Source organism: Phascolarctos cinereus, unplaced genomic scaffold (assembly GCF_003287225.1).
Source record: "Phascolarctos cinereus isolate Bilbo 61053 unplaced genomic scaffold, phaCin_HiC Scaffold_2;HRSCAF=192, whole genome shotgun sequence".
NCBI classification, from domain to species: Eukaryota; Metazoa; Chordata; class Mammalia; order Diprotodontia; family Phascolarctidae; genus Phascolarctos; species Phascolarctos cinereus.
The window spans coordinates 86,977,098-86,991,205 of NW_027555625.1; the positions used below are offsets into that span (position 1 = coordinate 86,977,098).

The following is a 14,108-nucleotide window of genomic DNA, read 5'->3' on the forward strand; positions in this document are numbered from 1 at the left end:
CTTATCTACTACTAGTGTTAGGCTATAACCCTACATGTTTTTAATTCCTTAACCAGCAGTTCCAATGAATGTCCTGAGATGCCCAGAGAAGGAAAGACTGAGAGAGAGGCAGAGAACAAGGAGATGGAGAAACATTGTAGTTCAAATATGCCCACATTCCACCCCCTGGATAACAGTGCCCGGACTCTCTCATTTTATAGGGTAGCTCTGCTAAGATTCAGGTCCCCCTCCCATCCTATGCTTCTCCAGGAAACTCTTATTGGCTTGTGACTTCTTCATTTATAGATGAGCTTTTCCTCCCTTGGACCATGGTACTCATCTTCCCAGATTGACCATTCTTTGACCCCCCGGAAAAACATGTCTGGAGTGTTCAGGTCAGGCCTTAGCCAAGGAGGGCCTTCCATTATGAGCTTTCGATGTCAAGCTGTAAGAAAACAAACCCTGCCAATCAGCATTCTGTGTTGAGGCCAAGTGAGGCAGTGACACACAGTGGAGAGAGTCCTGGACTTAAAAGCAAGAAGAACTGGATTCAGATCATGCCTAAGAAATTGGCTAACTTTGTGACCCTGGACAAGGCATTAAACCTTTCTGAGCCTCAGTTTCCCCATCTTTAAAAGAGGAATAATAATTGCACCTATCCACTAAGGTTATTGTGAGAGTCAGGCTCCTTAGTAGCACATGACTGCCTCTTCTGCTCTTTGACTCCTTCCTTAGGCGTAGGTGACCGAACGGCCATCATCAGAGATAGACTCCAGAAGCTGAGAGTTCTTGGGCTCCTCGGGGGAAGTTACATGGGACCATGGATAGAAAGTGGGGCCTGGGATCAGGAAGATTCATCTTCCTATATTCAGATCCAGCCTCAGATACTTCCTACCTGTATGACCCTGGGTAAATCACTTAACCCTGTTTGCCTCGGTTTCCCCCTCTGTAAAATGAGCTGGAGGAGGAAATGGCAAGTCTGTCCAGCATCTTTGCCAAGAAAACCCCAAATGGGATCATGACAAGTCAGACACGGCTGAAAAATGACTGTACAACAACAGGATCCTTGGTCAGAGCTGACAGCAACAGGAGGAAGTTTCTGAAATTATACCTACTTTGGAGAGTTTGATCACTAACAAGGATAATCCCAAGCCAGAACCTCAAGGAAACTGCTTGGCAGTGCAGAGTGCTGGCCCTAGAGTCAGGAAGCCCTGAGTTCAAATCCAGCCTCAGATACTTACTAGCTATGTGACCCTGGGCAAGTCACTTAACCTCTGTTTACTTCAGTTTCTTCATCTTTAAAAATGGGAATAATTATCCCCCTCTCTCCCAGGGCTTTGAGGGTCAAATGAGATAATAATTATAAAGGGCACAGTTCCTGACACATAGTAAGCACTATATAAATATTGGCTATTATTATAGTGGAGAACCGAGATAAAGGTTGAAATGGCTATTCAGCAGTTCCACAGTTTTTCATTTTTTAATGTTTATAATAACAACCTCCTAGAAGAGTGTAATAGAAGGGGCAGCTAGGTGGAGCAGTGGATGGAACTCCGGCCTTGTAGTCAGAAGGACCTGAGTTCAAATCTGGCCTCAGACACTTGGCACTTACTAGCTGTGTGACCCTGGGCAAATCACTTAATCCCAATTGCCTCACCAAAAAGCAAAAAAAAAAAGTATAATAGGAATTATGAGTTATTGTTGCTGTTGGATTGTGTCCTACTCCTCATGATACCATTTGGGGTTTTCTTGGCAAAGATTCTGGAGTGGTCTGCCATTTCCTTCCTCAGGTCATTTTACAGATGAGGAAACCGAGGCAAAAAGCGTGAAGTGACTTGCCCAGGGTTGCACTGCTAGTAAGCATCTGAGGCTGGATCTAAACTCAGGAAGCTGAATCTTCCTGATTCCAGACCCAGTGCTTTATCCATTGTGCTACCTATCTGCCCATGAGTTATTGTATCATGCTTTAAACTCTTCTCAATGAACACTTGTGAGCCTTTGGAATTGTAAGCATTTCTTTGGAGTGGAGGGAACAAATAGCTGTCCTATACCTGACCTATTTCATGTACTAAGTACCTTTCTAATGAGCACCTCCCTTTTAGGGAGATGCTAGACATAAGCTAAACCTAAGGTGGGTTTGAGAGACTATCCCAGACAATCTGGAGTGGGGTATAATGAGCTAGAGACAGTACGAAAGAGTCTGACTCCCTTTTTAGAGACCAGGCTCAGCTAAGACTGAACGGGTGGGCTCGAGTTAGGACTTCTAATTGAGAGAGGATGTCCCAGGGTCTGGTGTTACACTTTGGCTAAGCATTTGACTTCAAATGCTCCATTCTGACCTTGACAAAGAGCTGGAGGAAGCAGGAAGTACATTTATTCTATAAAACACTGCATTTCTTTTCAAGATTTTACTTCTACTTTTCCTCTCCACCAGCAAATTCACAACTCTAGAGCTTGGGAAAGGTAATATCTCTGTGAGAGAACTTTGTGTATGAAGAGGGGAGGGCCAGAAGGCAGGATGGAACATCTCTGAGGACTTTCAGAGATGTTAGAGAATTGATTTGGGAAGGCTCCCGACAGCATTGGGAGCATGGTTATCTTGAAGAGCCTGCATGGGTAGGGAGCACTCTGACAGTTTCAGCTCTGCAGTCTCTTCCACAGGGAAAGAATGATGTTCAGAGAGAGACTTGTCTGCATAAACCAACCCAGATTTCACAAGCTCTGAATCACAAGAGAAATACAAAGCAGTGTCGCTGACCTTCATTTAAACTGCAATGATTTATCATGCAGGGAAGGCAGTGGCGTCTCATGGAGAGTTTCTAAAATTAAATATTCTTAGCAACAGGCCTGGGGGAGGGGAGGAGAACGCGCTGGAGTTCTCTGGGCTTTCATAGATCCTATACTGAGTTTGAGCAGCACACTTTTCTTTGGGGATGAGGGGAAGGACACAGGGTATTGGGGAAATGGAGGATGGGGGAGGCACCACCCTTGGGATGATACAGAGAAAGTGAGAGGGCCCATGGGCTCAGCTCCCAGACTGTTTTTACCAGGTCACTGGTACCAGCTTCCTAACCCTAATACTCGACTGTGACTTTTGCTCTGGAACTGACAGTATTTTGGGGTTCCTTCTCTGGGATTGCTGACCACGATAGGCAGAGGGCATCCTGTTCCAGGAGATGAGGTGACCTGTAACCTGTGTCCATTAAATTGTAAGCTACTGGAGGGCAAGGGTTGTCTTTTGCCTCTTTTTGTATCCCCAGCACTTACCACAGAGCCTGGCACACAGTTGGTTCTTAATAAATGTTTATTTACTGACTGACCTGTGTGTCACATGGATCAGAGCTCACAAGCTCTGAACTCCTGCTGTCTTGGGGCACAAAGAGAAGTTGGATTAGGGAGGGGAGAGGAGGGGAGGGGAGGGAAGGAGGGGAGGGAGGGGAGGGGAGGGAGGAGGGGAGGGAGGAGAGGGGAGGAAGGGAAGGTGTGGAAGGAGGAAGAGGGAAAGGAGAGAAGGAAGGTAAGAAGCATTTATTAATACCTATTATGTGCTAGGCACTATGCTAAGAGCTTTACAAATATTATCTAACTCTCACAGAAATCCTATGAGGTAAGACCAGCTTAGGTCCGCTGAGGGGCAGGCCTGAGGGAGGGGAGAAGATACCTCCTCTGTCTTCATTCCCTTCTTGTTTTGACTGTTTCATTCTCTTTCTGGTCACCTCTTTATAGTTCTCTGGACATCTTCTTCATAGCAGTCTCTTAGCCCATCCTCATTTCTGTGTGACTTTCTGGCCCCTCAGACTCTCTCTCTCTCTCTCTCTCTCTCTCTCTCTCTCTCTCTCTCTCTCTCTCTCTCTCTCTCTCTCTCTCTCTCTCTCTCTCTCTCTCCCCACACACTCCACATACACTCACACACATGCACACACACACACACACACACACACACACACGCACCCCTCAAACACTGCACACTCTGGACCCATTAGGGAATGGATGAAGATGGGAAGTTGTATTTTTGACTCGAGAATATTTCAGGATGAGCAGCCCCACTAAAAACCAGACAGACAGCTTGGGCCCAGACATCAAATGTCCACTGGAGTGAAATGTCACAGCTGCAACTCAAGAGCCATGATTTCCTGTCAGTCCTCCTCTTCAAAGTGTGTCTGAGTCATGTTGACTTGGCCCTCAGTCCCACAGGCTCAGCTCTGGGCATCACTGACTCAGCTCTGTTCACCATGAATTTGGCTCCAATCTCTGCTGATTCGGCTCTGCTCACAAGCTCTGAACTCCTGCTGTCTTGGGGCACAAAGAGAAGTTGGATTACGAGGGGAGAGGAGGGGAGGGGAGGGGAGAGGAGGGGAGGGGAGGAAGGGAAGGAGGGAAGGGAGGAGGGAAGACGTGGAAGGAGGAAGAGGGAAAGGAGAGAAGGAAGGTAAGAAGCATTTATTAATACCTACTATGTGCTAGGCACTATGCTAAGAGCTTTACAAAAATTATCTAACTCTCACAGAAATCCTATGAGGTAAGTACTATTATTATGCCCATTTTACAAATGAGAAAACTGAGGCAGACAGAGGTATAATAATTTGCCCAGAGGCACACAGCTAGTCAGTGTCAGAGGCTGAATTTGAACTCAGGTCTTCCTGACTCCCAGACCCAACATCCCAGCCTTGTGCCTCCTAGTGGCAGTATCAGCAGCAAATATGGAATGAGTGAGCCAGTGAGGGAAACACCAACTACATCTGATAATATTCAAGGCTGAAGGTCAGTTATGAATGATATGAAGTTATGAATTGATTTGACATTCAGGCACCCAGCCCTATAGCTACAGTGTCTGTCCTCGCTCTCACCCACACCTGAGGCTCTGAGCCATGAAATGCTGAACAGCATCCAGGAGAGTGGACTTCTCATAGACAACTCAAGACAACTATTATGGGATAGGACCACAGAAGAGAAGCTAACCTCAGCAATGGGGAAAATACTGGACAAAAAGTAAAAAGATACAGGTTCAAGTCACCTTTATGATAGGGTTAATCAGCAAATTGCTTAACCTAAGCCTCTGTGGAATGAAGCTAATAATATCTGTATTAATCATTTGTAATACTATATGGAGAAGCAGCTTCATGTCATGGGTAGAGATTGCAGGAGTCAGAAACATGTGATACATACTCACTGAGTTTTATCAGCAGCACTGGAAGTCACTAAGTTACAGAACAGAGACTGACCAACATTGGTAGAGGGATCCACCTCACTGACATTAGGAACAATATTCTACACCAGTAAAAGCCCAGGTTCATACAAATGTAGACACATACGTATATCCTACCTCACAAAACCATTGTGAAAAATGTTTGCTAATTAATAAAGCACTTTATAAATGTGAACTGTTATTTGCCATAGTAATAGCTAACACTTATAAAATGCTTCAAGGTTTGCAAAGCACTTTACACATGTTACCTTATTTGTTCCCCACAACAACCTTCTGAGATGGGTGCTATTATCATCCCCATTTTATAGATGAGGAAACTAAGGCACGGAGTCACATAACTGATAAATGTCTGAGACAAGGTTTGAAATTAGGCCTTCTTCAAACACGCTATCCTCTGCACCATGAAGTTTCTCCCAACACACACAGGTCTCATTGTCCAGCCCTTATTTTCCCTCACCCCCAAACCTGTGCTCATCTTCCCCTACCTCTCATAAGCTTTTCCCCCTCCCATCTTGATCCATTCACAGAATAAGAATTCCAGTTTTGGAAGAAAACTAGTCCAACCCATATCTGAAAGGAATCGCCATTATACCATACTGGGGACAAAAATGGATTCCCCAGGTCTAAGAGTGACCGCATGTCTAGAGACCAGGCCTGACTCAGGATGGTCTGCTACCTCAGGTTCAAAATTGGAAGTAACTGAGAGCATAGCTTGTTTGTACAGAATTGTTTGCATGTTATCCCCCCCATTAGACTGTGAGCTCCTTGAGAACACAGACTGTTTTACCCCTTTCTTTGTATCCTCAGTGCTGAGCACAGTGCCTGTGGCACATAGTAGATGATTAATAAATGTTTATTGACTGATTGACATCTGACAGTTAACAGAAGGAGGTTTACTTAACTGTAGCAGGAGAAAGATATTCAGAGAAGGGAAAAGATATCTCAGCAAAGATATAGGTGGGCACGGCTTCCCCACCTCTGGGCTGTCCATGGTGGCTTGCTGGTTAGGAGCCTCAGGAAGGAGCCAGGTCACATCCGGGAACCCAGGTGAACCATCTGAGTATTTAGTTCCCTGAGCTAACCTAGAGAAGGTCTTGGTAATCTTCAACGGAAAAAAAATTAGCCTAGCCTGAGTTCCAGGGACCTGGGAAATATTCTTCCTATCACAGCATGGTAGAATTACCAAAAGACCTTGTGTTCCTACTCTGCCACTTACTAGCTGTAAGTACAGTCATTTCTCCTATATGGACCTTGATTTCCTCATCAGTAAAATGAAGGCGCTGGACTAAATATTTTCTATTTCCTTCTGTTCTATGAGCCTATATAGCATTTGTGCTCCAAAGGCAAGATTTGGCATTTACATACACACATACACACACACACACACACACACACACACACACACACACATCCTCACTACAAGCTCTACTGAAGCCCCAAACCCCCAAACTCAAATAATCCACCAGTCTTCCTAGCAATAGCAGAGGCTACACATTTAGCAAAACGCAATATTTTAAAATGTTGTCCAATTTAGAGCAGTGTCTTAAAGTTTTTTTACCCTGGTTCTATCATTACTGCCTACCTGTGTGACCTTTAGCAAATTCTTTCACCTCCGTGAGTTTTCTCTGACAAGTGAAAGAGCTTGGAACTACCTCAAAGACAGATTCCAGCTCCATATGTATGATCCTACATCTCAACTCTGCTCTCAGGCCATGAGGTTCACCATAGTGCTTAGCCATTTACTCTCACACCAAGAAAAAAATGATCATACTGGTTCTTACCTTTTTAAAGGAGAGCAATAGCAGTACCTACAGAAAGATATGGCCAGGAGCTTCTAAAAGAGGCTGATAGGATTGGATTGGGGGGGAAAGGAAAGTGGAGCTGAGGAAACCATGTCGAAAATCATACTCTATTTTTGATGTCATTCCCATGAAATTATTTGTGAAACACACCATTTTTTTTCCCCTGACAGTGACCATAAATATCATCTGGAATACATCTTCATTAGCAGCTTTCATCTCCTGGCAGGGCCTGCCTCTTCAGTGAGATGTTGCCAGTGGAGGCATGAGCCCCTGCCTTTGGTACAAGGCATTTGTGTAAAACCGAGCCTCTAATGTGCAGAATTGGCAGGTCACTGAAGTGTCACAGTCTACCAGAATGGATCTGGAATCAATAAGGTAGACATCAAACTCAATTTGATTTAATTTTTCATTACTACCTAGAGAAAAGGCCCACACAGCCCTCCATGAATGGAAAGGAAACATGAAAGCTCTTCAGAACTGTAGAGCTGGGTCTCAGAATGACCTACAAATAGATCTAAATACAGCAGCAGAGCCCATCACAATATTATTGTTAATTTTCCTTTTCATACCAAAAGCGACAGGCGAGGTAAGAGAATCAAAAGAGACATGAACACGTTGCAAATATAAAGGAGAACAGTTTTCAGTTATAAACCAGCAGGACTTCCCTTTTCTCACACCCTCAGGGTAACCTCCAAATTTTATACCTCCCACACCAAAGACTCTCTCCTTCTCCAAAAGCAACAAGGTAGGCCTGGACTCCACAGACACTGGAATGCCAACCTTCTAAGGCCCAGTTAAACTTGCCTGTGGCTGGGACCTCCACAGCTAAGACTGTTGAAAAAGTGGCAAACCCAGGCTCTCTCTCACCCTCCCAACAGCTGACAGAAAGGGGGGGGGGGGCGGCACGGCAGGCATGTCCAGCTGACACTGACCTTCCAGACGTAGGAACATTTTCCAGACTGACACTAATTGTGGGCGCATCTGGTGTTTGGAATACAGCCAGATTGGGGTGTTTGTGTTAGTCTGGCCAGTGTGATAATGTGCCTGCCCATTAGGAGATGATGGGGGTGGGGGGGTGGGGAGGTGGGGAGGGTGTTAGCCCTGCTGAGAAAAATTCAAGTCTTGGGCCATGAGCATGCATGCAACATGTCCATGCTGTGGCAAATGGATCATAGGATTGGAATCGGATTCCCATTCTGTGAGGGGCTTTAGAAATAATCAAGGCCAAACCGTCTGAAGATAAAGAGACCTTTCCAAATAAGAGGAACCAAATTTGTATAGCGTCTTAGTTTTCAAATTGCTCTCCTGGAGATAACTTCATTTAATCCTCACAAATACCCTGCAGGGCAGTTTATAGGTCAGATATCATCCCTGTTAGGCAGATGAGGCAACTAAGGCTTAGCAGTTAAGTGACTTACCCAAGTAAGAGTCAGATCTGGGATCAGAATCCAGATATCCTGACTTACTCCAGTATTCTTTCCACTGCCCCAAAATGTTTTAATACGTAAGGGATATCTGGGGGGTTCGGTCAAGGAAGACGTGTGCGAGAAGTGAAAAGAAATGTCCAAAGATTTCCTCAAGAACGTGTCTCCCTGGATAAGTCCGTGAGCCTGAAAGAAGAAGAGCAAATAAGAGATATGCAGATCAAGTGGCATATGAGTCCTCAGTCCTGCAATGAATCGGGGATCTCATCAATGAAGGACTTCTAGGAATGCAGATACCATCCAGCCATAGTCTCTCATTCAAAGCAGCTCCCACCCAAACTGTCCTTTCAAAACTACACCTGATGTGTTGCAAGACTTCCTCTAGTTCTGCTGACACCATACAGATTCCAGCATTGTATGCAGGTTGTCCATTGGCAGTTACTAGCATGAGCAGCTTCCTTCTTTTCCAACCATCCACCTCTCTGAAAATGTCCTTTTTTACTCCTGCTTCATGATTCTTGTTACACTCTTCTACCCATGCTTGGATGCCATTATTTCAGAGCCTCTCCAGGACACTCTAGGACCATTCCTCCAATGACAGGTGACTGTGGAAATCGGGATTCTGATGACACCAACCCAAGGGTTCTGGTCTGCTCCAAAGTCCCCTCTTGCAAAGTTCCAGGCCAAAGTTCTTATCTGGAGACAGTGGGGTATAATAGAAAGATCCCTGAACTGGGAATCATAGAAAGAAAAAAAGAAACAGCATTTATTTAATTTTGCTACACGCACTTTACAGATGTTATCTCCTTTGATCCTCACAACATGTACCTGGGAGGCAGAAGCTATTATTATTTATATTTTACCACTGAAGAAAATGAGGCAAACAGAAGTTAAGTGACTTGCCTAGCTAGTAAAGTGTCTGAGGCTGCATTGGAACTCAGATCTTCTTCACTTTGGGTCTAGCACTCTTATCCACTGGCACCACCAGCTGCCCCTGCTGGAGTCAGGGGGCCTGGATTCCTGTGCCATCTCTGTCATAAGTTAGCTTAGATAAATCATTTTGTCCCTCTGAGCTAGCAAGTGATGGATCTGAAACTTAAATCCAGGTCTTCTAACTTTCCACATTCCTATGCTTCATTTACATCAGCACCGAGGCACACACCTCTTCTAATCACAAACTTATTTCATGCTTTCATCCTATCCCAGTTATTCCTAACTATAATCAAAATGTATGATTTTTAATCACAATTTGAGAAGCTACCAATAGCAGAGTGTCATCATTTCTTCCTATAGGCAGTGAGGTATAGTAGAAAGAACCCCAGATTTGGAACCAGAGGACCTGGATTTGAGTCTCAGCTTTGCCACTTCACAAGCTGGGTGACCTTGGACCTTCATCTCTCCTTATCTATGAAGAAGGGATGAAATTTGTACTATTTACCTCATAGGGAGGAGCACTATAAGGAAAAGGCTTTATAAATCTTACGTTGTTACGGAAACACAAATAATTATTATCTAAGCACACCTAATTGTTATTATCTAAGGCATCCTCCCTAAAATTCCAGCCCTCACCTCCATTTGCTACATAACATCTGTGTCTTCAGAAGCCAGATGCCTTATTGTCTAAAAGAGAACATAACCACAAATGGGATTCAGTCTGTGGCATCCACATCCCTAGGCCTCTTGGATAGGGCTTCTCAGGAGTAGAAATGAGATTTCATAGAAGTAGGAAGATGTATATATTGCTTTTTTTCCAGATATAGCAGAGGCTTAACCAGAGCTGAGGATCACCCTACACTGCTTCTTGTCCAGGGACACCTTAAGGGACAGAGAAGCAGTGAGGAATTTAAAAAAAACCAGGAGGTGTGAAGACAGGGGACTTGGGTTTGAATTCTGTTACGTACTACCTGTGCGAATTGAGACAACACATTTCACTTGTCTGGGTCTCAGTTTCCTCAACAGTCAAAGGAAAGGTAGCCTATGATGATCTCTAAGGCCCCTTTCAGTTCAAAATTCTATGATCCTTTTTTTGTAGAGAATAGAACAGAGAAGGCCTATCCTTGAGAAGAAGGAATTAGCATTGGGCACCAACAGAAAGAGTAAAAAGTTCTAGACCACACGTAAGGTCTGAAAAACAGATATCCCTCTGACTAACCTTCTATCTAGTGCAGAGACTGAGACATCTGCCACGGACATCCCATCTGGCTTCCTGAGCAGTTTCTCCAATGTTGTTCAAAAGCCAAGATAAACTAGGAGACTGCGTCTATAGACACAGACTGGTTTTACTAAATTCTGGAGGGGAGAAAAGAGTCCGTTAAATTCAGTTAATTTTGGGTGGGACCAAGAACGTATTGATAGGATGCCAAACAACCAGTCTGACTGATCTTTTTTTCAGGTTCCAGCCCGTTATTTGGGTGTACTGTAGACATAACTCCAGGGTTAGATCAGGATTGTTTATAACCAAGTCCTGGGTTAGAACCTGTTCCCTAGACTGGGGACACTGCTCAACACCACAGGGCATGTACTAAGAATGAACTATCTCTCCAGCTAGTACACACTGAGCTAAAGTCAGGGTGCTAGAGCAGGGGCTAAGGGACAGGGACCTGGCAGTTGAACTCAGCATTACAGGTCTATAAGAAAGCAGGCTATTAGGCAATTACAAATTTAAATAAAAACTTTTTTTTCAAAAATCTATCTGCCCTCTCCCAAATCTGATCCTGCCCATACCCAAATCCCTATGCCTTGGCTCAAAAACCAAGCCTCTAGCCCAAAGATGGGGAACCCGCAGCCTTGAAGCCACATATTGCCTCAAGGCCACAGGTTCCTTACTCCTACTCTCACTCTTGGGTCAAAGCTTCCCTCCTGATACCCCCAATTACTCTTTGGAAAATGCTACACTTCTCTGACTTATTTGCCCCTATCCAGGTGAAATCTGAGGATATCAATGTATGTTATTCTCCCAAAGATGGCCATCAGCTACCCCTTGCAAGCATTCAGCCTCACAAAATATCAAATACAGAAGAGATTCTACTTATATGGAAAAGATATACTTGAGATCTTAGAAATTCAAGAGGCATCCTCCCCTTTTCAGTAGACCTCCAACTCCTCCCCCAGGGAACTAGACATACTTTCCTTTATCAAGGAAAAGAAATCCAAAGTTGCTAAAGAGTCAAGGGATCCCTCTCCTTTCTGGTGAGCTCCCACCTTTCTCCAGGTAGCTTTAAAATCTTCATGACTTACAATAATATCCTATGTGGAACCTTAGCAAGAGAATGGGTCTAAAAACTCATAAAATGGCCAGAATTAGTAGCTTATACAGCAATCAATGAGCTACAAAACTTTGACCTCTAAAAGAGAGCCCCTTTCCCCTTTCAGATGGGCCTTGGCCTTCCTTAAGGGATATGTCCAGTTCTGATGACTCAGAATACTACCTTTAATGGTGAAAGAACTCAAGAGTCCTTACCAGTCAAGATATTCTTGCCCAGTCCACTAGATCACATTCCCAGGGACTTATACAGTCCCTGTGACTGTTAGTACTATTCTGAATGGGGAAAAGAACTTAGCATTCACTTCTTCACGTCAGGATTCTATGCCTCATTGCTTCTTGGCTAGAGCCTCCTCCAAATGGCACTCTTCAGCAGTTGTTTGTTCCCACATCCCACCTCATTACCATTCTGCCAACAGCAATCCAGCATTCTACAACTGTCATTCATTCCTGACAGGCATCTTGGGTCCATCTGTCTATGGTCATTCACTTCTTCTCCTGGAAGTCATCATGGTCCTTTTTACTCCTGTCACTTTTTCTTAGTTCAATTTCACTGCTCCAGCGCCTAATTTTCCCTCCCCAGAAGATCTACCATCATCCTTCATGCCCAGGACCAGAATGCCTCCAGCTAGTTAAAACTTTGGGGTCCATAGCCCCATTCAACAGGACAAAAGATTTCCTCAGATGACTATGGAAATCTACTCTTGCTTCCAGGCATCTAACCTTTCCCTGAGGCTTTAAGCATGGGTAGGATCAGGCTTGGGGACATACTTTCAAGTTTTATTTAAATGCATTTAAATTTTTAATTGGCTATAGCCTGATTTCTTCAATACCTATGCTAATCAGACCAAATTGAGTTATTTATTTCATTCTTTTTTTTTTTTAGGCATTTGGGGTTAAGTGACTTCCCCAGGGTCACACAGCTAGTAAATGTCAAGTGTTTGGTCTGAGGCCAGATGTGAACTCAGGTCCTCCTGACTTCAGGGCTGGTACTCTATCCACTGCACCACCAAGCTGCCCCTATTTGTGTAATTCTTAGAGAGAAGCAGATATGGCTGACTCCAAGTTTGTATATATTTTTACAAATATTAGAAGAAAAAGAAAGATGCAAGAAGTGAAGCTGGAAGAGGACACAGAATCTTACGAAGTAAAGGTCTGAAGTGTCTCAGAGGGTACCTGTCAGATCTATGGATAAGGGAAGAGTTTATGACCAAACAAGAGAGAGACGAGATTACAGGAAATAAGCTAGATATCTTTGATTGCATGAAATTAAAAAGCTTTAGCACAAACAAAACCAGTGCAGCTAAAATTGGAAGGAAAACAGGAAACCAGGGGAAAACATTTTACAGCAAGCTTCTCTGATAAAAGCCTCATTTCTAAAATACATAGAGAATTAAGTCAAATTTATAAGAATACAAGTCATTCCCCAATAGATAAATGGTCAAAGGATATGAACAGGCAGAGTTTTGAGAAGAAATCAAAGCTATCAACAGTCACATGAAAAAATGCTCTAAATCACTATTGATCAAAGAAATGCAAATTTAAACAACTCTGAGATACCACCTCACGCCTATCAGATTAGCTAACATGACAGAAAAGTGAAATGACAAATGCTGAAGCAGATGTGGAAAAATTGGGAAACTAATGCACTATTGGTGGAGTTGTGAAGTAATCCAACCATTCTAGAGAACAATTTGGAACTACACTCAAAGGGCCATGAAACTGTACATACCCTTTGACCCAGCAATACCACTACTAAGTTGGTATCCTCAACTTCTGGTATCAAACAGAACGGAGAAGGACCTATTTGTACAAAAATATGTGTAGCAGCTATTTTCACGATGGCAAAAAAAAAAATTGGAAATTGAGGGGGATGCCAATCAATTGGTGGATACCTGAACAAGTTGTGGTATATGATTGCAACGAAATACTATTACGCCATAAGGAATGATGAGCAGGATGGTTTCAGAGAAACCTGGGAAGACTCGTGTGAATTCATACAAAATGAAGTGAACAGAACCAGAAGAACATTGTACACAGTAACAGCAATATTGTCAAGACGATCAACTGTGAAAGACTGAGCTACTCTGATCAAGACAATGATGCAAGGTAATCCCAAAGGGCCCATGATGGAAAATGCTATCCACCTCCAGAGAGTGAACTGATGAAATCTGAATGCATATTGAAGCACATTTTAAAAAATTTATTTATTTTTGTTGTTTTCTTTTGTTTGTGTTTTCTTTTGCAACATGCCTAATATGAAAATATGTTTGGCATGACCTCATACATATAATCAAAATCAAAGTGCTTGCCTTCTTAAAGAAAGGAAAGGACAAGAGGGAAGGAGAAATTTGGAACTCAAATTTTTTTTAAAATGATTGTTAAAAAAAAACCTTTTACATGTAATTGGGAAATACTTAACAAAATATATAAAA

General features: G+C 43.4%; 1 long non-coding RNA gene across 1 annotated transcript in view; it reads right to left on the reverse strand.

The window, feature by feature from the left end:
• LOC110218565 (uncharacterized) overlaps positions 1 to 10,695 on the reverse strand; it is a 28,734-nt gene extending 18,039 nt beyond the window's left edge. Inside the window, exons 1-3 of the long non-coding RNA XR_002327348.2 lie at positions 10,564 to 10,695; positions 8,771 to 9,143; positions 8,406 to 8,597 (exon numbers count right to left, since the gene is read on the reverse strand). This is a non-coding gene — a long non-coding RNA (uncharacterized LOC110218565). The remainder of the gene's footprint in view (positions 1 to 8,405; positions 8,598 to 8,770; positions 9,144 to 10,563) is intronic.
• Positions 10,696 to 14,108: the final 3,413 nt, after the last annotated feature.